We start from the raw sequence: 26,673 nt of genomic DNA, 5'->3' as shown, positions 1-26,673 counted from the left end.
TTATTTCCAAAAGAGCACGTGGCAGGCAGAGTAACTGCCCCCAGAGACATCCACAATCTAATGTCTGAAACCTGTGAATATATGAGGATACATGGCAAAGAAGAATTAAGGTTGTAGTGTAATGAAAGTTGCTAATCAGCTGACCTTGAGATGGAAAATTATCCTGGATAAAGCAGATGAGCCCAATGTAATCACAAACTTCTTAAATATGAACAAGGGAAACTGAACATGGAAAGAGGCCACAAGCCAAGGAAAGTGGGCAGCTTCTAGAAGCTGGAAAAGGCAAATAAATGGATTCTCCTTTAGAGCCTCCAGAAAGGCTTTATGAAACCCTGATTTTAGCCCATGAAGACCCATTTTGGGTTTCTGGATGACAGAACTGTAAGATAATAAATTTGTGTTGCTTTAGGCCACTAAATGTGTGGTAATTTGTTACAGCAGCTGTGGGTAACTAATACAGGGCATTTTAAAATAAATCCATCTCCAAATGGAAATCTGCTGCTGTGTAAATGTTAAACATGCCTTAATAATCTTACTTGGAGGAATATGTCAACTGCTATTTTTATTAAAATGTTTTAAAAGACTTTCAAAAAGACACTCGTCAGGTAGAAGAACCAGAAGACATCTCGGCTTAAAAGACCCGCTATGGCAAAGACCGTATCTGGCACATAATAGTTTCTCAATGGGTGAGTTTTGAATGAAAGAAGGAACATGTGAACAGATACACTCCTGTTGTTTAACTCAGTTTTTCTAGAGTATATTATATAATGCATTAACAGGTGTTATTTATTCAACAGCAGATACTTAGTGAGAAAATACTTAGTGTTAGGCTTTGTGCTGGTGATGAAAACAACATGCTATCTTCAGAAAGGAAGATCTTCCTGAGATTGTAATATTCTCTGGAAAAGGAGGTCAAAATTGAGCTGGCCATTAAAGCGTAAGTAAATTATAAGTAAATACAAAGGAATGGGAGAGGTGTCATGGCAGAAAAACACCTTAAGCAAGTGCTCAAACTTGAGTACGTGTGACATTTCTTCAGCTGGTAATGGGAGGAGGAGGTCAGGAATAGTGGTCTCAAGCACAATGTCATTTAGAAATTTAGGGCAACAAAAAGACTATCCTGAGGGCTGGGGCAGTGAATATTCACCATCTGTACCCAGTGTCTGCACTAAGTAGGTGCTCAATAAATATAGGAAAATAGTAAATGAATAAACCAAAAGAAAGAGAAATGAAAAGTAGTTCTGAGACATTTTAGAGAAGGTCTTAAATATCAAGTGAAGGAACTAGGAATATTACATGGGTAAAAACAGGATATTAATGAAGGTTTTAAGTAAGAAAATGACATCATAAAATCAGAGTTTTAGAAAGATTAACCTGGTAATGATGTGCAGACTTCCTGGGGACAGAGAGGAATGGTCTAGAGCTTCATTACTTTGTGTCTACACTATTATCAATGCCTCCATCTTCTTTCTGAGTCCAATGTATAGAAAAGAAAGATGTTACAACAGATCAATCAAAATTGTGCCCACCTTCCACTGGCTACAATCCCATATTAGGGGAAGCTCCAGGTCTCTCCGTGTTCCTGCCAAAATCTCACTCTTCTTCCTCTCCAATACCCACAATTTCACCACTATTGTCTGCCTTGGGACCATCAGGACTTTAATTCCTATTTATGTCAGTCACACAAACAGCCCAGGACTCCCAGGTCATTCCTCATCCCCCAACCCTCACTGCTATATGGCTTTTTACATACCTTTTCTGATGGCACCTCCCACTCCTTCCTGATTCTTGAAATCCTTCCACTGAAACACGGGGCACTTCATCAGCAACATCCCCTATTATCTTAGCCACTTCTCGGAAGGTCATCTTTTTACTCTACTCAAAACCTAATTTTCAGAACCAAGCATTACCTCACACATGGCCTCAAGAGGTGGCTACTTCTTCTATTGTGGCTCTTACGTCACTGGTCCTGATGTCCCTTTTGCTATATATTACCACATGGATATCATTTTCCTTCCTTCTTATAAGACCCCAGCTTTGAATCTCACAAGATACCTACTTTTTGCAAACACAACACCCCTCCTCATTTCCTTTAAATATTTATTGTTGGTCAGCTGCCATTCCCTACAAGACTACCCTTGTCAACATTCTTGGTGATTTCAATATCCATGTAGGCAATCCTTCCAATTCCTTAGCCTCTTCCTTGACTTTGTTTCCCCCAAAAATCTTGTTCTGTATACTACATCAGCCACTCATTCCCATAATTAGTCTTATCATTAATAATTCATTTAAACTCTAAACAACCCACAATGTTGATTTTTGCATTCTGCTTCTGACAACCATCTCACACCTTTTAATATCCCAACTCCACATTCTTTGATATCACCAAGACCTTGAATACATTAATCCTCGAAAGTCTTTACGTCTTTCCCCATGTGTTACATTTATATCGCGAACAACTCAGTCCAGAAACAATAGACCTATCTTTGACCTTTCTTACATATTTCCTAAGTGAAAGAAATCAACCAGAGAACTGGAGAAACTCTTTTCAGGTGGGATGAAATTATTTTACAAAGGAAGTGGATGAAAACGTTGCCCAGTTACCCTTTGAGGACCAAAGCTGCCAGAGTGTCTGGTGCTGGCGGTTCACAGGTTCACAGTTGAGTCTCTCCCTGAGAATTGCCCTCAGGCAAAGAACTGCATCATCCAAGATGATACACCCTCGCCAGGGGCAGCCCATGACCAATGACTGGTTGATGCAGGGTACAAAGGCAAGGTCTATTGCCTCAATTTAGGACAGCTCTGAAGGGAGATCCCAGTTCCAGAGCTTCCTAAAGGCTCCACTGAGAGCTCTGTTATGTCTGTATCAGAGCTCAACTCCTCTATCTGCCCAGTACTGCTTCCTTCACTCCCCAACAATTGGTGTTTTTAAGAACACTCCCCTAGGGAATCCCCTGGCGCTCCAGTGGTTAGGACTCTACGCTTCCACTGCAGGGGGCACGGGTTCATCCCTGGTCAGGGAACTAAGATCCCGCAAGCCACATGGCGTGGTCAAAAAGAAAATGTTAAGAACACTCCCCTAAAAACCCTTTGCCGATCTTGTCTCTGTTTGCCAAGGAACTTGACCTAAGAGATGTATGTATGCGTGTGTGTGTGTGGATATATATAAATATATACATATGTAAAACTGCTCAAGACAAGCATTGATAGGGATGAAAAGGTAAATGATTTAATTTTTATGAAATCAGGTTTGAGTGTTGGCAATGAGATTAGGATGAATCTCTTTTTATGAAATTATTTTTATCGATTCACCCTAAGCATAAAAATATAAGATTTTACCAAAGCTATTAACAATTCTAAAGTCTGTAACAATTTTACATCTCAGGTATACTTCTAGAATTAAATTAGATCCTAAACATGACAAAAATGGACTTCTATTTCATCTGAAAACAGAGCATTTTTCAACTGTCCAGGTCTTTTTCTCTTAAGATGAGTCCTGTAAATTTAGTCCAAGAATATATTGACTGCCTCCAGTGTGAAATTTTTCATTCATTGGACTTTTACTAAGGACTCTGTCTTTGTCAGAAAGATACTTTTAAAGTGCAAAACAATATCTAGACTTTTAACACTCGGCCCAGAAATTTAATAAATGTATAGGAAAGGTCTACAATTTGTCTCTAATACAGATTCAATTTTATTTTCAACTCAGTTGGGGCTTTCTATCACAGGGTGTCCAGCTGGATTTAGGATTCTCAAGTTACTTCTTTTCAGGTTACTGTCCAATGCCCCGACCTTTCTATTTAGTGTCAAGTGTTCTCCAGTGAATTCTATTGACTTAGATTTAGTGCTTTCTTCAGGGCATTTGTGAGAAGTTCGTTCCTTCATACTCACAGTTTAAAAGATTTCAAAACAAGGTGTTTTCTTTCTTCCTTTTCTTTCTCTTTCTTTCTCTTCTTTTTCTTTCTTCCTTCCTTCCTTCTTCCTTCCTTTCTTTCTTTCTGTTAGTGTAAATTCAACAGCTCTTTCTAAACATTAAATTTTGTGAAAACGTTTATTTAGGCTAAAAGTAGTATTTAGCTGAAGAGCTAATGAGAATCAAAATGTATTTGCCGTCTGACTCCTTCTTTGGAGGGAAAGAAGTATGAGAGTGAGCTCCTTTAGAAAACTAACAGAATAAGCACGTTAAAAAGGCCCTTCAAGGTCATCTGTTTTGGAGATTTTCTTCTTTGGTTTCAGAGTTGAAACCAAATCAGTAAAATGGGGACTCATTCGATCCATATTGGTATTTACCCAATCATCAAAGGATCACTGCCTAATCCATAATGAGATAAAAGGGAACTCCATGCCTTGTTACACAGACAGATCAAATTTTTGTCCTTATCTGGCCTCTTAGAACAGAAAGTAACACAAGAGTTCCACAGTTAGTGTTGCTTAGACTGAGTTGAAAGGAAAGAGTTCTGTGACCATAGAAAGGAAAAGCTAGGCCAAAATTTTACATACTCATATTTTTGAATTCATGGTAATTAGCCTAGAGTTCAGCAGGTGTAGTAACAAAAATCTTGACCAGGAAACCATAAATAAGGTGAATGTGATAAGTTTTCAGCTCAGAGAATTAAAACTGTGGATTCCTAAAGGAATTGGCTAGGCAAAACCCAAGCAAGGACTTACTATTTTAATTATTCAAAACCAGACAACCAAGTTATTTGCTGCCAAAAAGACAAAAGTCAAGTATTCAGTGATGATGTGGGCTTAATTCTGTCTCTGATTCAGTGGTGTCATTTAGATGTAATCTTTGAGTTTAGTCTTCTACATAGCAAGTACACAGCAAGCTTCGGGTTTGCGAAAGCTGTGTGTTCTTAATTCAGTGAGGGCATTTAGACATTTAAAATAAAAATGAATGGAAATAAAATATCAAGCAAGAAATTTGACGTGACTTAGAGCTGCAGAGTTTCCTGAAAGATGCCAGGTGCTATTAAAAAAGTAACTCATGCTGTCACACAAATTCCACATTAGTTGTAACCAAACACCATTTATGTAGCTATCTAATACATCATTAATGCTATAGGGAATTCTCAGGGTGACGAGGAAGACATGTCGGTGGCTCGGTAATAATTTTAACATGCAAAAAATAAAAACACCTTTATTATTATTTCAGTGTAAACTATGTAAATAATTCATTTAAAGGAGATTTTTCATCATATTCGGTAATAATTTTTTCAATTGGGCACTGAGAATAATGAATCAATCAACAAAACAGTTTGCTATTGCTAATCTCTGACAGAATGACATATTGGGCTGTATTTAAAGCACAGCATACCATTTATAAAACAGGATTTATGTATAATTTGTTATGTTCTGACAAAACAAATGCCAGTAGAATACATAAGAAAATAATTCCTGCCACCCTTTGGGATCAGTTATCTCAAGGAAAAAAACTATTCATGTTGGCATGAATGCAGCCGTCTTACTGTAATTATGTCTTTCAAATGTCACTGAATCAGAGACGTGACCAACTGCCTTGACCTACAATCTAGTTAAGCTGCATTGCCATTGCCAAACCCTGGTTTTAAAAATTCCTTCATTTTGCTAGTCTAGTGCATCTTTATTCTTTTTATACTGACTAAAAGCTGTGCTGTCCGTAGCTGTGTTAAAAAAAAAAAAAAAACACAAAAGTACTTAAAAAATGAAAATATCAATCCATCATTTGTGAGGTAGGGGCCGTCGGATTTCTCAAGGCAACAGGGAGAACCTAAGCAGTGAAAAGGAGAAAAGATCTGGCAGAAAACCCACCCTGTAGCCTGAAATAGAGGGCTGTCTATTTTGTCTAAATCAAAGACAAAATGGCAAGGTCTAAGTCAGGAGTAATATTCAAAATATTAACAGACACAGCACAACAGATACGACCACCAACCAAGAAGAATGGACACCAGTTAGAGCCGAAACAGTGTCCCGTATGTCTCCTGAGGTGCCAGGGTCCCACTCTTCAGTTGCTAAATAATATGCATGTTTGGGAGTCCCGAGAGAGGGGCCATAATAGCTGAGGGAAATGAGGAACACTTGAGGGTAAGAGGAGGTCCTGGCATCTACAGCTCATTGCTAACTGCTGGGAAGTATCTCACTACTTTAGCAACTGATATGCCCACACTGGTTTGTACTCTCCGAATATTAATCCTAACACAAATCCTGATTTCATTAATAGTCAGACCAGGATTTCCAGACCAGAAAGTATCAGGTTTTAAGGAGCTGGAAGAATGTATTGGTAACACATCTCTGGAGAGTGGTGTGTGAGTAACATGTTAGTAACAAGTTATCATAACTGGTCTGAACACAGGACACCAGGACCTTACCCCTGCGCTGAAATTTATTAGCACAGTTCCTGCCCCTGGTTAAGATCTCCAGGGCAGGAGGAGCCCTAACAGGGAAGCAGGGAACACTGAGTTAGAGAACATCACAGGATGCCGGATGGTTTGCACTGGGACCCCCAAATTCCAGATGGCAGAGCATGACTAATGTGAAGTCCCATTAGACACCTGGTCTAGAATGAATTAGATATGCTTTGTCCAGACGGTTCAGGAATCCAGGGTCAGGTTGAGGCCTCAGATGTGGAGGTCAGTGTACCCAGCTACGAAAGGTTAATGAAGGTAGGGGCTGAGATATGGTTTGACCAATTTTCCGCAGCCTGTAGAAGTTACCAGCAAACTTTTGTAAAAGCACATATGTCTGCTTCATCCCAGAAGATTTACAATATTCATTCCATAACAGAAATTATCCAAAAGAATAGATACAACAGCATATACACTAAAGGATTATTCTGAGACTGTTATAAAATTTCAACACTGACACATATCAAATACCTTGTAATTATTATATAATATATAATTGTTATGTATATGTATGTATATATATGTATGTCTAGATGTCTAATAGATTGTGAGTGTATGTGTATATATTTTTCAGAATGCTCATTTTTACCATACAGAAGTTCTAAATATGTAGTTGGTTGAGCTAAATTTTTTTAAAATGTCTTTGATGATAATATACTTGATGAAATATGCACATATTGGCAATGAGGTAGTCCCGGGTTGAGTAATTCCTAGGCTCCCTGCCTTTGCATCATACTGCCTACATACATTAAACATGGCAAAACTGTCAGTATCACTAATTCTGGAGCTAATGTATGCAGTGTTGTATGTCATTCAACTGACAAACAATTGGCAGGTACTTTTATAATAGCAAGATGGATTCTTGTATGGGAAGTGTTGATTGCTTATGTCAGTCCCTTTGAAATTTAACAGCAGTTGTAATTAGAGCTGTAAATCTCTTCTAACTATAATTAGATTACTATTTATACCCACTGTCATTTTTTTAAACATTCTGAGATGCTACTTTGGAGTGAGAAAGGTGAGGGGTTTTTTTTGGGAGGGAGACGGTCGGAAGGGGGTGGTGTCAGTTGGGCAATATGGTTTCTTTAAAACAATAATCACTGTTAAGAATTGTCTGCATGCAGCTTTGTGAGTTTAAATACTGGGTCCCAAGGAAAATATTTCAGAGAGATGGCTCCATGAATCTTCAGTCTCTACAAAGGAAGTGTATTCCCCAAAGAAGCAGATCTAGTCTTTTCATGGGTTTCCCTCAGATGGACCATATAATCGATAGTCATAACTATCTACATTCATGAGAACAAGATGAAACTAGAGAAGGTCTGTGTCATAGAAAACTGAGTTCTGCATTTTACATCTCACTAAATCTCAATTCCCTCTGAAAGCATCCTTTTGCTGACTTGTTAATCCAGTAAGGCTATAGAATAATGCAGGGAAATATACTGCTCATTTAGGATGCTGTGATGTTGCTAAAGGCAGTGGATGGGTTCTCAACTCTTTACCCTCCTCTTCTCAACCTCTTACAAGTGCTAAATAAAGCCAGATTTGTTTCACATGAAGGGGTATTTTTATAACTAACCCTAGACTTTATAATAAACAGTGACAATATTCTGAATCTGGGCAAGAAGTAAAATATGTGCAATCTGACACTTGGGATGTACTAGGCTCCCAACCCTCCCCTCCAAAAAGCTTTAAAAGCCTGGAGTACATTTTATCCTCTTAATTTAAAGAAGACGATCAATAAATGTGGCCAACTAGAATCATGTGATGCCTTGTTCATGATTTGCTCATTAAGTTATGGTAAAGCAGAGGGATGAATGAAATAAGAGAGTAACCTCATGAGCATGGAAAGAGATGTTCCTTCTGGCACCTGATACTGCAGGACCTTAAGTAAGATATTTTACTACGCTGGGATTCTTTTTTTTTTTTCCTAATTTTTTAAAAAATTATTTATTTATTTATTTTTGGCTGTGTTGGGTCTTTGTTGCTGTGCGTGGGCTTTCTCTAGTTGCGACGAGCTGGGGCTACTCTTCGTTTCGGTGCATGGGTTTCTCATTGTGGTGGCTTCTCTCGCTGCGGAGCACGGGCTCTAGGCACGTGGGCTTCAGTAGTTGTGGCACGCGGGCTCAGTAGTTGTGATGTACGGGCTTAGTTGCTCCGCGGCATGTGGGATCTTCCCTGACCAGGGCTCGAACCCGTGTCCCCTGCATTGGCAGGGGGATTCTTAACCACTGAACCACCAGGGAAGTCCCTACGCTGGCATTCTTTACATTCATTTCCGTTTTGCCATCTTGAAAATGAAAACATTTTACTAGATGATCTTTACAGCATATTCTTGGTCTAAAACCTGATTATTATCTCTGAAGTCTGCAAACCCTTGTTTCTAGATTTAATATGTGGTAAAAGTCTTTGAGCTATTTTCAGCAAAGTAGCTAGCTGTGATAGGATTTCTCCACAGCTCAGTTAGAGCAGAGGTGCCAAGCACTGACATTAAAAAAAGTAAACCATAAAAGTACTAGAAGAAAACATACACTGTTTCTAAAAATATAATCTTGGAAAAGGGAAAACCTTTCTAAGTGTGGCATACAACTCAAAAGATATAAAAGAATAGCTACCAAAGTTTATAATATAAAAAAAGCTGCATTCTAAGAGTGGACTGTGGAAAGTGCAGGCTTAGTGTTGGTTTGATTCTGGGTAGAGATGTCACACATGGATCATTAAAGTGTTTGGATTTGCTGTACTTAGAATCTCAGAACCACTCATCAAGACAGCCATTAGCTCTGAGATGTGTTCAATGCAATTAATTATTAATAACAAAGAATCAAAGTTAGTGGATGATATACACGTTTTAATACAAATTAGAGCAAGGATGAGAGTATCTGTATATTTTTATTATCATGTACTTGCACTCATATACATAACTTTTCTTGAGTAGGAAAAATGTGGGAGAGTTTCAGCTAGGACATTGGGAATTTCACATCAGAAAGTGTTACCTAAGTACATATCATTCAACTTGTGTATCATGATGGAAAAAAAAAATAACTTGAGTGCTGCTGCTTCAACACATTGTCCTGCATGAATTCATTTAACATGAGAGAGGTTTTACACATAACAAGATGTGTTCAGAACCATTCTGTGAGATGGAAGCTTACCAGGTCTGCTTACTTTGGGTTTATTTGGTATTCACTCGGTTCAGAATATATGCATACAAATAAACACCTCATTTTGCACAAGGCATATGTCCCTAGAAATGGTATCACTAACTGACCTAGCTCTATGTGGTGTCACGATAGTATATTCCCTAAAAGAATGCACTTTGTCCGGCCATAGGCGCTCCCAATTATACTCCATATAATGCTAGGCTCATCTTTCCAGGCTGCAGCGATAGGAAATGAAGCACTCTGTAATGTCAGCGAACTTGTCTTAGTCCCTGATTGCCTACTGATTGTCCCCTCTGCATAAGGGACCATTTCTTAAAGATATTTCAAGTTATTAGGAGACTTGCCTGTTAACAGCTACAATGCTAATCTCTTTGTTGTAAGTCCAGCACTATTACTTTTATCCAGTTAATGGATCAAAACTGCCAGAACACAAATCTTTGGCAGAAGGAGAGACCACAACAGGAAAAAAAATTTTTTTACAAAATATACTTAACTCAGAAAATCCTGGGAAGTACTGATTGGCTGAGAATATACAAACAAAACTTAGGGATCGTTGGAGGCGGGGTCAGAAATAGCTATAATGTATGTAATAGATACATATCTATACATAAATATTAATATGTATTTTTACATGTATATGTATGTTATATATAAAATTTATATTTTACATATAAATATATGTGTACATTTTTTTAGAAACAAACAACATTTTAATAAATCCATCTGGTGTGTGGCAGTGTTAAAAAGCTACTTATTTTCAATAACACCCAAAGAACTCTATAACTGTAACAAATGGATTAATTGAGCATGGGATTTTGGAATGAGTTATATGCAAACAGTAAACAGTTAATATAAGTATAAAATACTTAACAGTACTCCACAAATAATAAACAGCAGGTAGATGATTTTAATTCTTTCTCTCCTAGGTTTAGGAAAATATTACTTAAGAAGATGTGTCTTAAAGAAAAGTTCAAATAGGATTATCCATATTGACCACTTAGATGTCCTGGTTTTCATTAAAACATCTGAAGAGTCCAGGTAGAGAGTACAGGTAGGAATACTTATATCTAAGAAACTTTTCGACAGCAGTCATATTTATTGAGAATACCTAGTACACATTACCACTATCTACACTTTGACTGACATTTACACGAGGCTATCTAATGGGCATCTTAATAGCCCACATAGCAACTTAGCAAAACCAAAACAAATGACCCCTATGACCACACCCATTTCTCCCAGGATATGACACTACCATATTCCAGGTTGCTAAAGCAAGACAAGGAGTCGCCTCTGGTTTTATTGTTTCCCCACCATGCAATCCGTCAGCAAGTCCGGTGGATTCTGTCTTCAAAATATAATATGAATCTGCTCATTTTTCTCTAACCAAGCTGCTAGCACCATAGGCCAAATCACCATCATCTCTTTCTGAACTGCTACTCCAGGTGCCTCCTAAACTGGTCTTGCTTTTTCTGTCATTGCCTTTCTGTGATCCATTCTCCATAGAGTAGCCCAGTGATCTTTGAAGCATAAACTGAATTATGTCACTCCCCTGCCTAAAATCCACAAATAGTTTCCCGTCACAGTTAAAACCAAATCTAAACTCCTTCTCACAGCCCAAAGGGGACTGCACTGACTGATTCCTGCCTACCTCCTTGATCTCATGGTAAGTATTTCCCTTCCCTTTCTCTTAGTAACACTTTCCCCTCACTCCTTTGGAGTAACAACGGTAAAATCTGAATTTTGGTATCACAAAAGTTCCCATCCCTTCAGAAAAGGCAAAATTCATCCACCTGTCTATAATTTTCCAATCTCATAAAAGTCTTAAGAGGAGAAATTACTTGTAAACTAAAGAGCGACGTAGGTATCTTTTTTTCTCTGAGTCAAGTACTTTAAAAGCACTTGTTTTTCCTTAGAGAATACTCTTGGACAACACTATGTTTTATGTGTTCCTTGAGTTTTTGTCACTCTAAGTAGAGCAGTAATGTCTCTGTTGCCTTATCAAGCTTTCTTTTCAAAATGCCTATGTCTTGTTCTCTATTTTCTTTCCTTGTCCAGCTTTATTAGATATAAGTGACAGATAACATCATATAAGTTTAAGGTATATGATGTGATGATTTGATATATGTATACATTGTGGAATGATTACAACAATAAGGTTAGTTAACACCTCGATCACCTCACAAAGTTACCTTTTTTTTTTTTTTCTGTCTTTTGGTGACAACAATTCAGATCTACTCTCTTAGCAAGTTTCAAGTACACAACACAGTATTGTTAACTATAGTCATCATAGTGGACTATTTCTTTTATGTCATCATACTAGACTATTTTTTAAATGTGTTTGTTAAAAGCAAAGGAAATATTACTTCTAAATGGCCAAGCCTCGCCACTATATTCTTTAATTACTGCCACTCAACACATCAAGCTTTAGTCATTCTGTAGTAACCTAATTGTTTTAACAACACTAGAAAGTTCATTTCTTAGGAGTTGATTTCTTTTAGGAAATAAGTCTTAGGAAAATAATTGTTTAATAAGAGAAAGCAGGTATCTTGCTACTTTGAATCTACTATATATCTTTAATGTTTCCAAGTTTTGGAAAATTAAAAAAGCAAAAACTCAAGTGGTTTGACCAAATGCATCTTCTTGGTTCTAAGGAGAAAAAAAAAAAAAACCTTAAAAATGAAATACACATAGATTAAGAACTTTGTTGGATACCCAATAGCTCTTAGCAAACATTACTGTGATGAGTTAAGTGTAAATGAATCATAAACACATGTACTAAATTTCCCTCAAAGAGCACATAAGTTGAAAAGGGAAGGAGCATGCCTTTTGGAAAAATGTATTATGGTTTCTACCGCAACCCAAACATTTACATAATAGCCTGAGCTGTTTCACAATCTGAAAGTACATCTGGATTCACCCAACTCTATGAAGTTTCTTTTTTCCCCCAATAAATAAGTGCTTCAGAATCACTTAGAGTAGTTCAACATGCAAAATCTCTCATTTTCTCATCAGAATAAATTTTCAGGTTCTCGTGTATACAGAAGAACTTCGCTATTTCTAATATATAAACTACTAAACATTTAAAAAATTTATGATCAAGAATACCTGTTCATTTATTCTAAAAAAAAAGGTAATATACACACACATATGCAAGCCTCTACCAGAGACAGATATCAACCTTTAAAGAAGATGAATAGACATATACTATTCTAAAACACTGGGCAGTAAAAAAAGTCATACAGAGAAAAATTAAGGGTAATTTGACAAACTACCAGATTTCAGAATTTGGACAATTTTGTTTGAATTTGAAATAAGTGTAAATGTTACTGTGTATACCAAGCTTAGAAAAAAAGTAAAGTTTTAGTGGGCTTAGATCATGAAATGCAAAAGGTTGCCAGAAAGAATTAGCTTGTCACAGATAAATTTGCCATAGTTCTTTTGAAAACCAGACTGATGTTTTCCTTTCTCACAATGCTAACGCTTCCTAGAGTCCCTAGACAAAGGCTTGGTTACTTTACAAGCCCGAGCCCGTAGCTCATCTTCTTCTATTGACATTCTTTGTGGGGTAGACTCCGTGAGCCTTTAACACTCTGAGCTTCCAGCTTCCTTTGGGATGACCTCAAGAGTGGAAGATAATTTCATCTGCTCTCACTCATTCAAATATTAGGAATCCATTTTCATGCAGTATTTGCTTTTGTTTTTCCTCTTTTTTTTTTTTCCAAAACCATTTTTGGCCATTTTTGTGTTCTTCACAAGAGATGTTTCATCTTGAAATATGGGAACCATAGAAGATACAATCATTATTTACAGGCCTATGGACCTCCCAATCTACTGAATTGCCAGGAAGACAGGAAACCATTTTTTTACTGTTTGTCCATTGCCCATTCTACTGTGCCCATGGTAGGACAATAATAAAAGGCTTTTGAAAGTAACCTCAAATCAGCAAGCCATGGTAAGAGAATTAAATATTTTTTTGTGAATAGAATTAAGCAGGGAAGAGGCAGATGCACCACTTTCTCTTTCCCATACTTCTTTCTTCCCTTCAGTTCTTACTTCGCCTTCTAACATCAAAGATAGAAATTGGCCTTCCTGTACTGTGCCATCTTGTGAATCCCTACACTTTACAGACAAATCCATTCATGTATCTGTGAGAGCTTAAGGTATGGACTGCCGCTCTAATTTTACTCTCATTTGTTAGGCAAGGATTTTGAAGTATCTATTTTAATGAATTCCTTGTCTTATGTCCACAGAGAAACTTGAAGTTAATCCTACTTAAAGTGCTATCTAGTAGGGTTTTATTCAAAAGACCTACATATTTGTCAAATTAAAGACTATACTTCAGATCATTTTTACTACTTAGATGTTAGCCCACAAACCAGAAGCAAGTCTAATTTCTGTATGGAAGAAAGTAGATTTAATTTCATAATGAAAACCTATTTTCCCAGCAATTCTAATGCTGCTAAACTTCAAACCATAAGTGGAATGGTGTCTAAACTTTGTAAATCTGCTTTCATTAAAAAAAATTTTAAAAGCTGAATTTGAGAAATGATAAAGTGTTGGGGTGGGGGAGGATCAACAATTTGTAAAGTTAGGTTATACACTACACCCTTGGCAATTTCCTGCTGAAAATTTAGCAGTTGCCAATGGAAATTGATTCCATTGTATGTAAACCAACACAGAGCTTCCACACACAAATGTTTATCAGTTGATTGTGGATATATTTCTGTGTCTGCCTAACTTGGCTAACATACACCCTGAACTTACTCTCTCAGTGCATATGCACAGAGAATTATGGTAACAAATAATGGATGCCATCTTTCCAACAGTTTTATTGTTAGACAATGTAAAGGTTAACCCTTAATTCTAACCAGTCTTATTTCTGTAATTATAATAGCATGTTTTAAGTGGAAATTTAACTTGAAATGTCAATAGGTTAATTAGTTAATTAGGAAATTTTCCATGGGAAAACCTCAAAAAAAAAAAAAAAGCGACAAATACTGGTTAAAATCAAAGAAATGATTGTTTTCGGGCCAAAATTCTAATAAATTTGTTGACATAAATTAAACACTCATCTTTGTTTTTCACTTTGTTAATTAACTACTAGAATTCAAACAAGCATGTCAAATAGTTACATCTATAGGTATTAGTTCAAAGCAAAATATAACATAGAGAAATGCAAATTAAAGTATACTTCAAAGGAAAAAATATTGAAATAGGGGTATAGACCATAATGTTCCATATAGAGACAAATATAAGTAGCTCACCATTAAAGTGTACAGAGTTCCTCCTCAGCCTGGTTCTTGAAAAGCTTATACACATGCACACACACAAATATGGAACTACACATTAAAAATTAAAACTACACTTAGAAATTTGGAATTAAATTCTCCCCAGATTGTTATGCCTGTGTCTGACTTCCTGATTAAGCAAATCCTTAGAGTTGGGTACCCAGCTGCCCCGCTCCAGACAAACTAGACTCCAAGTCAAAAAGCCTCTTCCAGGAGTTTTCAATCTAGAATATAATCAGCCCTGCTGATTTCTCCTGGGATATACTAATTTGATCCAGGCATCTAAGACCTAAGCAAAGCCAGGTATAAGGCTTGGAAAGACAACAGATCTCTCCCACAATACATATGCCTTGATTGTTCTAAGTATAACATATTTTTGTGATTAACTAAGGCAGTACATTTTTTTCCTTTAGTTATATTGCACACCAACTACTTTGCAACTTTTTTCAGACATTTTAAGAAATGGACATCAAGAGACCTTTGTTTTGTGTTAGTAAATTTTTTAAAAAAATCAGAAGTTCTACTGTCCATTAGGGGGCTATAATTGGAAATGTCACCACATGTTAACACCCAAGCTACCTATGAACCTATCTGTTCAGTTAAAACATCAGCTGTCTATTGGCTATGAAGATGCAGTGCAAAGAATCACGTCCATTTCTGTGTTTATAACACTCACGCACATGGGAGAAATAAAACTTTCCAACTAAATCCATTGTTCTTTGTTACCCAGTTATTCTGGCAGTGAGGAGCATAAAGGAACTTATCAAGTTACTGGGACGTAACTCTGAGGCTCTGCTGGATCTAGATTCTTTTAATAATTCTCAAAATAACATGCATATTATTTCCTTGAAAAGATTTCTGACACTGGATTTTAGTTTCTATATGGCTTCTAGAGGATGCTAACATACGTTAAAGCAAGTGTAATTCAGTAGACTATTACATCAGAAAGACCTTGGCATCAACTTAAAACCATTGGGTAGCTTTGAAGTATCAGTCATAGCTGTTAGCTTAAAAAACCCTCATCATTAAACAACTTCTTTATTCAAAATATCTGCTGGCCACAGAATATTAAAGTCGAATATTATTGGTTTTTTCCATCCTGATGATGATTGATTCATAAGAGCCTGCCATTAAAATGTGATTTCTCAAACTATAAAATTTGGTAGTATGACAAAGTGAATCAGCTATATGTATACACATATCCCCATATCCCCTTGTACAGCAGAAACTAACACAACACTGTAAGGCATTTATACTCCAATAAAGATGTAGAAAAAAAAAAAAAGAAAAAAAAATTTTGGTAGTTGTTCTAGAGTCAAAATTAGAGGCATGTGATCCTCTTTTACTCTTCAAGGGGAAGAATTACAGTTCTGCTCTAATTTGTGGTAATCCAATAAAAACAGGTGATAGGACATCTGTGTGTGATACAGAAACCATGAGAGCGTCTCTCCTATGACAAAAATCGGCTGAGAAAAGGAGGCACAGTGCAATTGGTGCCAGAACAAACTGTTCACCCTTTCTAAAAGCTCATGAAACTAAGTAAGGATGCTAAAATATATTAATTACTGATACATAGTCATAGGCCCTTTGAGCTGAACATTGTACACTATTGTTTTAATTGTTGTGTTCAAGTAAATCTTAGTTAAGAAGTGTTCTTTTCTTCTTCTACTTACGTACGAAACATTGACACATAATGAGTAAATCTGTAGCATAACAATATATCAGACAATCATTTATAATCCATAAGGCATATCTATATTAACTCCAATTCCAGTTTTACAATATTTAATGAACAATATTTAGGGGCAAGAAAATAGGAAGTGATGTAAGACGGTCCTTATCCTCAAGGGCTCGGGGTAGTCTCCATAATAAACTATATGATTCTGAATGCCTTGGCTCTCCTACATTGGTAAAGGCCAGGGTAAATCAAACAGTTAGATGTTGCACTGGACAAGTACAGGTAAGAAGACTAGATGTGCCTCCATCCTGCAATACCATGAATAATATTTGCATTTTGCTGACAAAATAAGAGACAAATATAATTTGGTGGCATATGTTGTATCTGTATCTGTTTAAAAATACACATGCCTCATAGGACTGTAGTGCCTATGTCAAAGTATTGATATTTGAGAGAACTAAGTGACTTAATACTTGTAAAGCACTTAGAACAAAGCTTGGCTTGGTCCATAGTCAGATCTCAATAACAGTAAGCTGTTTTTATTATAATAACAAGACAAAGACTACAAAATCATTTTAGCTAAAGCAATTCAGATTTCCAGTAAAGGCCAAAATGGCACCATGGAACTAAGAACCTAGGAAAAATGTACATGGATATTGTTGAAACATTTTTAATATACATCTCTTCCTCAGGAGCCTAACTTAATAAATAAAGGGACAATAGTTTGGCTCTTAACTCTGTCAAAGTCTATCATGAGACATTTCATATCACACATGACAGTTCACAGGTGTATTAAAGACTCTGGTCCCCAAAGGACAGCAGGCTGATAGTGTCATGAAAAAGAACTCAACCCACTGACCTTCTGCTATAAAACAATTCAGCATGGGTCAGAGAAAAGGAATAGAATTTTCATGCAGACTTTATGGAGTGAACTTACCCTGAACCCATGGAAATTTCTGAATTTCATTTCAAGAACCACAGCATAACAGCACCACTTTAAGAATTTTCATTAACCATTCAGCCTGTATCCTCCTTTTAAAGCAGTTATTGGTGTATTATTTATGATGACCAGCTGGCATCAAAAAATGCCCTCCACTGGAGCTGGTTGACCTTGATTTAAAAAGCTAAAACCAAAATGCTAGGGAGGAAGCCCCCAGAGCTCAGTTCAGCAATACAATTGCTTTGACTTTAAGTTCAAAGATTGTGGCCAAAGCAAAGACACAGTTATGTTAGCACCTTTTAAATAAAGCATCCTTATTTGACTCCAGACCTGGAACTTTACTCCCGAGATGGTTCAAAAAACCTCGCTTACCATTATTCTCAACCTAACAGATTACATTCTAAAACTCAAAATTAAAACACAACAAGCCAAACCTTCTAGCCTTCCCCACTAAGGAGATAAGAGAACAAGGCTACGTGATACAGTAGAAAAAGGAAGAAAGCATAAAGTAATTAACATTTTTTAACATCTAATATTTGCAGAAATTCTGACAGGTACATATTCAATACAAATGTTACTATATGAAACTCTCTAAAATAATTTCTTATAGATATCATAACCATGTCTTAGAAATTAGAGTGAAGTCAGAAAGAGAAAAACAAATATTGTATATTAACGCATATATGTGGAATCTAGAAAAATGGTATAGATGATCTTATTTGCAAAGCAGAAATAGAGACACAGATGTAGAGAACAAACGTATGGACACCAAGGTGGGAAGGGGCAGGTGGGATGAACTGGGAGATTGGGATTGACATATATACACTAATGATACTATGTATAAAATAAATAACTAATGAGAACCTACTGTATAGCTCAGGGAACTCTACTCAGTGCTCTGTGGTGACCTAAATGGGAAGGAAATGCAAAAAGAAGGGATATGTGTATACGTATAGCTGATTCACTTTGCTGTACAGTAGAAACTAACACAACATTGTAAAGCAACTATACTCCAATAAAAATTAATTTAAAAAACGTAAAATAAAATCCACCCCCACCAAAAAAAAGAAATGAGAAAACTGAGGCTCAAAAAGTTTAAGTGACATGGATAATTTCACAGAGCCAGCTTGTGGCTTAAGTACTGGCTTGAAATTAAAAAGTGGAGTATCTACTCCTAGTTCTTCAACCAAGCAGCTGTGTCTTTGGAAAGCCAAGTCATCCCTCTGGGCCTATTTCCTCACCTTTAAAATAAGGAGGTTTGGCAAACAGACTCTAGGGTGGCCCCATGATCAAGCTCTCGTGTGATCCTCTGCCCTAGAGTTTGGGCACGACCTGAGACTTACTTCTAACCAACAGAACACAGCAAAGGTGACAAGATGGACATGATACCATACAAAGGATTACAACAAGCCATCTTTGAGGAAACTCTTTCTCGATGGTTTTGAAGAAGCAAGCTGAGATGTGAGCTGACACACGGAAAAGGCCATACAACAAGGAGCTGAGAGCAGCCTCTGGCCAACAGCTAGCAAAAAAGCGAAGACCCCAGGTAGCCTTCAAAGAACTGAATGCTGCCAACAACCATGTGAGTTTGGAACTGGATTCTTCCCCAGGGGCCTCCAGGTGAGAACCCAGTGTCAGCTGACCCCTTGACTACAGCTTTACGGAGGACCCAGTCGAGCCATGTGAAAATCCTAATTCAATTGGCTTTAAAAATAAGGAAACGTATTATCTCCCATAACAAAAATGTGCAGATATTGGGCAGATTTCAGGGTTGGTCCGTTAGGAAGCTCAACATCAAAGACTCTATATCTGTCCCAACTGTCTACCCTCAGTTCAATTCCCGCAGTGTTTACAAAATGGCTGCAGAAGCTCCAGGTTTCATATCCAGACGCAGGAATACCTAGAGGCAAAAGACGGGCTACCTATTTCTTACGTTCCTTTTAAGAGTCAACCTTTCCCCAGACGACTCCCCGAAGAAACCTCTCACATCTTACTGATCAGAACTAGGTTACACGTTCACCTTTAAATGGATCGTTGCCGAGGGAATTGAGCCAGACAGCTGTGATTTGTTTCTACCAATCAGGATTTACCCGTAGAGCTGGGAAGAAAGGGCCACATTTCACTGAGTCATAGTGGGGAGGCATGAACACCCCAACATCACTGGGTTTCACCAGCCAGAAGGAAGAACTAAAAAAAGATTTAGGGTCGGCAACAGGGGGAATGCTGCAGTAACACAAGCCCCTTCGGCTTTGACAGTTTATTACCCGATGAATGATCCACATGGAAAACTATTTTTCAGCTGGTATTTTTCAAATACCTCTCTGGTAGGCATCGTAGTCTGCACTCAGTATGCACTGGTGAATGAGACAAAAACAATCCCTTTTTTTCAGAGTATACAGTTTAGTGGGGAAATATAAATAAATCAGCAATTTTAATGCCAAGAGGGGGTAAGTAGTGACTGCTATGAGAGCACTCAGTTGTGGGAAGATTTCCTAAAGGAAGGATAAGTACATGTCTAGAGGCTTCTCACTGATGACCTTGGTGATGCTGGTATGCTTATTTGCTTCATATATTCCAGGAAATGAGATGCAAACATGGGCTACCAAGAAGGTCTGACATGACGGACGCTCTGAAAATGCACTGTCCAATACACAAGCCAATAGCATGCGTGGCTATTTAAGTGTAAATTCATTAAAACTTAAATTTAAAAAGCAAAATTTTAGTTCTTCAGTTGCGCTATCCGTATTTCAAAGGCTCAGTAGGCCTACACGGCTAGTGGCTACCGTATGGCAGCACCGACACAGAACATTTCCATCACCACGGGAAGCTGTATTGGACAGCGCTGCCCTAGACCTTTGAGGAGGCTCAAAAAACCTCAACAAAATGTATATGCAGAGCACCTCACACACACTTCTGCTCTAGCATTTATACCACTCTGCTGTAATTGCCAATATTTTTCAGTCTCCCCCAGAGAACTGTCAAACCTAATGATGGTTCCATTACGGATTTTTGTCCTCCTCGTATCTGAGGCCCCTAGGTACTACCAGGACTGTTTTTCTTCCAGATTAAAAAAAAGAAAGAAAGAAAGAAAAAAAAAAAAGAGCCAGCCAGCCAGCCAGCCCTTTTGTTCTTTAACTGCCAGTTAAAGAACAAAAGGGAAAGGTTTCTGTGACAATGTGACAGAAATCCCAAGGAATAGTAGGGAAGAAACAATTCTGAGTTCTTTGGCAGATTTCTCTTATAGATGCCTTTTTGGCAACTTCACAGATGAGTTATATGTAGGGGCCAGTTTGATGGTCAGTAGAGGTGAGACCCTAGCTGAGACAGCTGAGACCCTAGTTGGTGAAGAAAGGTCATCTCTCTGCTGCTCTGCTCGTCACTCCAGAACTCGGAAGGAAAAATCTAACTACACATACCTTGACAATGTTGACAAACATCATAGGTGGGAGGAGGGGTGTGGGGAGGGGATGGAATGGTTGCTTCTTCTCTAAATTAGGCCATTTAAGTTAAGACATAGAGTAAAAGGGAGACAACCAACTTGAGGGGTCAAAAGGGAACTAATTGTTTGGTTGCTTGGTAATATCTCCATTTACTTTAATTAAGGTTGTCTATGAGATACCGAGAGTTTGGTTACTTCTTTAGCATTTGGGAAATTTAGAGAGAGATTATCAAGTTCTCCCAACATCCCTTTTAGTGACCCAGAGCAGTATATGATAGAATTAAATAGTTTCATAAACGTGTCTTCACATCTCCTTAGCTCAAAAGAATGTTGCCAGTTCAAAGGAAGATGCAAATGAGGAAGATTAAAAAGTGACCTCGCCTTTTGATCAGAGAAGCCAGCATCTTAACAGCCCGAGGCAGATAACAAATGTTAAAGTTATAAAAATATATGCAGGAGATGGGCAAAGGATGAGAAAGCAGACTGAAGGCAGGCAGAGAGAATAAAACAGACTGTGAGGCACTCTGTTTGCCACAATCTCAAGGGTTCACATTAATATCTAAGGCATAGAAATATCAAAACAAAAAATAGAAACGGAAATAATAAATAAATAATGGAAATAAGAAAAAAAAGAAATCGAAGCCCTATTTATTTTTTTACATTTATTTATTTTTAATTAATTTTTTAATTGGAATATAGTTGATTTACAATGTTGTGTTAGTTTCTGCTGTACAGCAAAGTGATTCAGCCATACATATACATATATCCACTCTCTTCTACACTCTATTCCCATGTAAGTCATTACAGAGCACCGAATAGAGTTCCCTGGGCTATACAGTAGGTTCTTATTTATTTTTATTAATTTTATTTTACTTGTTGGTGACCAGAATTAAAACCAGGTGGAGAAAAATAACCAGTAAGTTCTGGGTCATGTTGGCATATTTCACACTCAGTGGCTCATGTGGCCCATATAATCTGAAAAACAACTCTGGCTGCAGGACACTGGAAAGGTGATCTCAGAGGTCATGAATTCCCTTGTTGGTAAAGAGCGCTGCCCTCGGCAGCTTTACACCTCTCTTTGCATTTTCTCCTCTTTCAGTGAACTCGGCTAACCCTTGTCCTATCGTGGAATGTATATCTTTACTAGAATGATAAAAAAGTTTAACAATAAATTGAAATAATAACACTGATAGAAGTGGAGGCTGCCATGGCACATATTCAAAAACTACAATCATCTGAAACTAGGACAGCCCAAGGGTGTGTTTGTTTTGGCTCTCGGTCCAGCTGCAGGCTGCCTGAGGTCGCCAACTACATTTCTGTCAACAGTAAGAAACTATTATAACAAAACCCGTGTTGATCAGGAAGTGTGACCACAGTGAGGGACGCTGAGGAAGTGCTGTATTTATAATGCATTCTGAAAATGTGCCCTGGGCCCATCAGTGACAATAGGAAAATCCCCACTCCAGCCCTGCACTCACCTGCACACCCCAGAGCAGGCAGTGGGGGGGCAGACCTGCCTGTGGAACACTTCTTCTTGCGGGTGCATTAACATCCTCAAAGCTATTTCAGAGTTTGGGTGTGGTCAGCACCCCCTTTTTCCCACCTTCTTAGTTTTCTCTCTCTCTTAAGTCTTAAGTGCTTGATTGCTGACTTACGTTTCTCCTTTTCAGTTCTTTTTTTTAAATATAAATTTGTTTATTTATTTACTTTTGGCTGCATTGGGTCTTCGTTACTGCGTGCTGGCTTTCTCTAGTTGCGGCGAGCGGGGGCTACTCTTCATTGCGGTGTGTGGGCTTCTCATTGCCGTGGCTTCTCTTGTTGCAGAGCAAGGGATCTAGGCGCATGGAATTCAGTAGTTGTGGCTCGTGGGCTCTAGGCACACGGGCTCAGTAGTTGTGGCACACAGGCTTAGTTGCTCCGTGGCATGTGGGATCTTCCCGGACCAGGGCTCAAACCCGTGTCCCCTGCATTGGCAGGCGGATTCTTAACCACTGCGCCACCAGGGAAGTCCAAAGTTACTTCCCCTAGTTTTGGGGATTTTTTTTTTTTTCCTTTTTGTTTGTTTGTTTTTGGCGGCACAGCGCAGCACGTGGGATCTTAGTTCCCCAACCAGGGATTGAACCCACGACCCCTGCAGTGGAAGCACGGAGTCTTAACCACTGGACTGCCAGAGAAGTCCCCCCTTTGCAGTTCTTACATTGGACAGACCCCTGGATTTGGACTGGATGTGTGATGAACCCCATGTGCTAATATACTGATAAAGCTAATATACAAATCAAACTAAAGGAAGTCTACTTGAACTCTGGCTACCTTTCTCCTGCTTCCAGAACATTCCTTGACAGCAGAGCTTCCAGGCCTCGGGCCATCGTGAACATGTGACCCTCAACCACTCCACACATCCCTTCCACTCTTGCCCACACCATGCTGCCCTGATGCAGTCCGTGGACAGGACTAAAAGCATGGGGTGGTCCTTGCCCTGAAGATCACCCTGACACAAAGTGTCACATCTGCACAGGGTCAGCCTGACTTGTAAGCTGAGCAGGCTCATTTGACAATTTATACCAGCATCATTTCAAGGGCTTTATATGTGTTCCCTATTTTCATCCTTCAACAACCCTATGTTGTTGGTTATTTTCTCTATTTTACAGATGTGGAAACTGAGGCTCAAAGACTATGTGACTTGCCCAAGTTTACACAGCCAATATCTGACAGAGGCAGGATCTTGGTCTTTGGATTACATCGTAGCAGTGTAGACACTCATGCTCGTTCAAGCAGAGCTTTTCACTCTTTACTGTGCAGATGAATCACTGAAGGATCTTGCTAAAATGCAGACTCTGGCTCAGAAGGTCTGGATGGGGGAGGTGCCAAGAATGTTCATTGGTGCGTTCTCCCAGGTGGCCCTGGCACCACATTTTGGATACCAAAGTTTTAAAGAAACTTTACAAACTAGGCCCAAGACTGAGTAACCTGTGAGTGAGAATTGCTCACTAATTATCTTGGAAACTTTTGTACAAGGATCTGGATGGAGGGACCACTCTTAACTCCCTGGGAAATTTTGTCTCTCCCAGGGGTCTTCTCCCCTGGGGCCACAGAGGGACAATGCTGCCTTCTGGTCATCTTGATGTCAAAACTCAGTCTGAAGATAAGGACTGGGGCAGGGACCTAACAGGAGAGGCCTTCTGTCGTGTTTCTCCAATATGAATCCTACCACTCAGAGAAGGATCCAAAGGAGAACTTACAAATCATTGAAATAATGTGAACTGTTGTAACGTGAAGGTCAATAGACAGTTCCCTACAAGAAGAAACACAACCATTGTACTGGTTTGTCTGCAAAGAAGCAACAGAACCTTAGCCACATTCACATCTCTAACTCTAAAATACAACATTTAAAAGCAAGAGTTCTTAGGTCAAATTCCCCCAGATTGGATCTCGTGTTCACCATTAATTAACTGGTCGACTTTGAAGAAATTGATAAACTTTTGATTCATCAGTTTCCTCACCTAAAAATGGAGACAATAATGGTATTTGCCTCAAGAGTTGTTATTTGAATCAATAAGGTGACATATTTAAAGCATCTAAGAGATAGTACTAATACCATTTCAGCTTTTTCAACAGATGCCAAATATGCCAAAGCATCAAATGTCCAAACAGAAAAAAAATCTATTACACTCACTCGATTTTATCTGGAAATTTTAACATACACTATTGTGATCATTATGAGCCTTGTTCCCCTTGCAGTGAATTAATTCCTCACCTTGGGCTAAGAACTTTAGGATTTGAATGGCCATCTCATACAAGGAAACTCTAACTTGATGTTGAATGCTGCTTTCACTATTTCTAAGAACACGGAGATTCACAATGGACTAGCATTTCTCTTCTATTTCAAGCAAGATGGAAACAAAGCAACATCTCTCATGTTCAAACAGGACCAATTTCATAACTACAGTAAAAACCAACAGCATCAGTTAGCCACCAAGACTATATGTACGAAAACCTTGCCTAAAATCGTTTAGGTAGCATAAATACTCTTATCTCGTGTCTACCTTTTCTTGTTCTCCCGTCATGACCCAATCCTCACCTTCCATATTTAGCATATAGCTATAGCTCCTTTTAAGAATACTGTTTAGAGCAGTTTTGTGATGTGGTGAGTAAATGTTTAAAACCAAGGAAAGCCTTGAAAATGTGAGCATTTATTTTCTTCATTGAAATCTAAAATACCAAATAGATGCAAAAACATATCAATTTACCCAACATTTCCCCCCAAGGAAAACACTAAGAAAAATGTATGTAGTTTCTACAGAAAAATGTTTGCTATAAGGGAAATCTTTAAGCTCAAAAAAAAAAAAAAAGCAAGATAAAAGCAATTTATTGTTATGCTGCCCAACATCACTACATGAGATTACTACAATGATGAAAGATGTTGTCATAATGCATGCAGCCAAGTAAGCTGAATTCAAGTATTGTTGGGAGTTTTCCATTCCTTTTCCTTATACACGGTCCTGTCAGTCTTGAAGCCTCAAGGGACTTACAAAATGTAATTACCAAGGTTTATGATAAGGAATGAACCAAACCAATTGGCAGAGACCAATTTTAAAATGCCAGCCAGCCTTCAAAGTCTTTCCCTGAAACATGTCTTCTGCACATCAATCTTAGTTTACAATGAAGAAAATGTTGCCATTTCTAGGTTCTAACTTCAGTTGGAATTTTCTATCAGGCTTAATGTTGACATGGAGATTAATTTATTGCAGGGAGTTGACAGGTGTAACTATTCCAGTCCACTGAAGATCTTAAACAGGCACCTCTAACATGAGTTTTGCTGAATTTATCTTGGGCCTGGGCTGAGCTGTCCCAAACCTGAACTGAGCATGGGACTGGTCTAGTGGGCAAGAGTAGGCGGCAATGGTTTCTCCATCTCCATTGGATCTATGGCTTTGCCACCAAAGCTGCCAACTGGCGCAGATCTGATGGCTTCAGTAGCAAGTGCAGTGCTTGTATGATGGACAGTTGGCAGCTAACATGAAGTGCTGGGGCATTTCATTGCAACTAGGTCAATAAACTCTGCTCACAACCCACATTAGTTTAATTTGAATGACTGCATCAGTTATTAAAGAGTTCCAGGTTATAAAAATTTAATATCTCAGAAGGTTTAGTTTTATATATTCATAATTTTTTATCTTCTAGTTCTGAAAGCAAAGAGGAAATAGAAAAGTCAGATGATTCCACTGGGGTGAAGCACAGCAAATACTCTTCCTTTTGCTCAGCACTCATTAGAGCGTCATGGGTTCTCAGTTTCAAGCTCAATTTAACTGAGCCTTTTGGGCTCTAAGTTTCATTTACTCCAGGCCAAACAAAACTTCCTCATGGCAAAAAAAAAAAAAAGAAAAGGAAAAGAAAAAAAATCTCAGTGAAGGAAGAACATTTACACAAAGATTTCTGGATATTAAGAAGTCGCCAATAAAACAATGCCTTCATGCAACATGTGAACATAAAACATATGGAACTGATTAGAACTGAGAATGGATTTCTAAAGCTCTTTGGACTAAATATCTTCTGTTGAGCCTATAATCAGACTGCCTCCACATTTTAACTAACTTTTCTCCATTCTCATTTTCCTCTCATGCTCTTCGTATTACTAATCTCTGAACATCTGCCAGCCCCTAAACAATGCCAATTTATCAATCCCTTATACACTATCTGGGAGCAGGACCACTTACCAATTTGAACCCTCTCAAAATAAAAATGACTAAGGTGTCCCAAGGAAGAGGAGTGAATAGAAGGAGAGGA

The 26,673-nt window shown here is 38.1% G+C and overlaps 1 protein-coding gene across 2 annotated transcripts in view; it reads right to left on the bottom strand.

Annotated features, from left to right (window-relative positions):
- Positions 1 to 26,673, bottom strand: part of HDGFL1 (HDGF like 1) — a 730,488-nt gene that overhangs the window by 62,834 nt on the left and 640,981 nt on the right. The window lies entirely within an intron of this gene.

The sequence above is a fragment of the Balaenoptera physalus genome, assembly GCF_965194825.1.
Source record: "Balaenoptera physalus genome assembly, chromosome: 11".
Taxonomy (NCBI): domain Eukaryota; kingdom Metazoa; phylum Chordata; class Mammalia; order Artiodactyla; family Balaenopteridae; genus Balaenoptera; species Balaenoptera physalus.
The sequence above is the reverse complement of the archived record's forward strand: the minus strand, read 5'-3'. Positions and strand labels throughout refer to the sequence as shown.